The sequence below is a fragment of the Bidens hawaiensis genome, unplaced genomic scaffold (genome assembly GCF_021521415.1).
Source record: "Bidens hawaiensis isolate Kalapana, Puna unplaced genomic scaffold, B.hawaiensis_p1.1 tig00043510_1, whole genome shotgun sequence".
NCBI classification, from domain to species: domain Eukaryota; kingdom Viridiplantae; phylum Streptophyta; class Magnoliopsida; order Asterales; family Asteraceae; genus Bidens; species Bidens hawaiensis.
Genome location: NW_027497717.1, coordinates 42,867 through 44,126, shown reverse-complemented (window position 1 = coordinate 44,126; position 1,260 = coordinate 42,867).

The window sequence follows — 1,260 nt, the reverse complement described above, 5'->3', positions numbered from 1 at the left end:
AAAAGGTTAGAGACTATCTAATTATAGAAAGAAAGAAAAATTAACTAATCTAAAGGCTTGATTGTGCTCTGTGCTGCTAAGTGTGTACATGAAAGTTGCATTTAAAGCAACGTATGAAAATTTATGAAAACACATTCGTCAGACGTACACCGTCGTTCTCTCTTTGTGGCACTTAACACCATTTATGAAAATTTATGGAATTACAAGTAGCGTTACAACGCTATCGTTCATCACAATTCATACGATATTTAATCTTGTCTTGATCCAAGGTAATGCATCCTGAATCTATTAATTTATGTATTAAGATGGTTTAAATCAACATGCGTTTGGGTTGAACAGGATAAATGAGGAAGATGAACCGCTATTAGCTGTTAAAATCGATTAAATTAATCAAGATACCAAAATAGAATAATTGTTTTATTGAAACAAATAAAGTCTATTGTTAAAGGATCACTAAAGTTGATTGATAAATCATTATTAATATCGGTTAAAACGTGATTAATTAAGCATTAACGTTATATTTCATAAAATGATTGTCATAGGTAATATCATAATCAAACGCTTTTAAATCAAACTAAAGTTACCATGTGTCCAAGACAAACTTTAACCAATTAATTCATACTAGCTAGCTAGTGGGATTACTAGTGTTAAGTTCCATTTCCTACATTTTATTTCAAAAATGAAAAACAATTGTGTACGTTCAGAAGGGTTCAGGTCTAGTTTTAGTAAATCTCTATGATACATGTATGGTTAACGGTTTTTATCCAGTAATTTACCAATCTTTAGTTATAATCTTACTTATATAACATTACTTTACCTTAGTTATATAATTTTAATATGTAGTTTCATTATATATGCTTAAAAGCTAGTTTTTGGTTAGTTAGAAATTTGAAAGTGAGATGGTATGCGTTATTGAGTGTAGTCGATTATGGGGAAATAGATGTTAGAATATGGTACTTGTTTTTTTTCTTTCTTTTCTTTTTTTTTTTCTTGTTTTTTGAAAATTGGTGTGAAGTGACAGCCAATCATAAAAGCAAAATAAGGGAAAAGGGGATAATATATCTTTCTTAATAAATCCATATATGGAATGAAAATCATTGTGTCCTTCACTCCTTTGAAAAAAATACGATATGGTTTTCGGGGGTGGTTAACTGATGAAAACGAAACTCTGGGGGGAAGAGCGCATGTCACATGAATGACAAGGGTTGGTTAGGGTTACTGGCTAGTTGACTTGAAGGCGACCAAATAGCTATTTAGTAA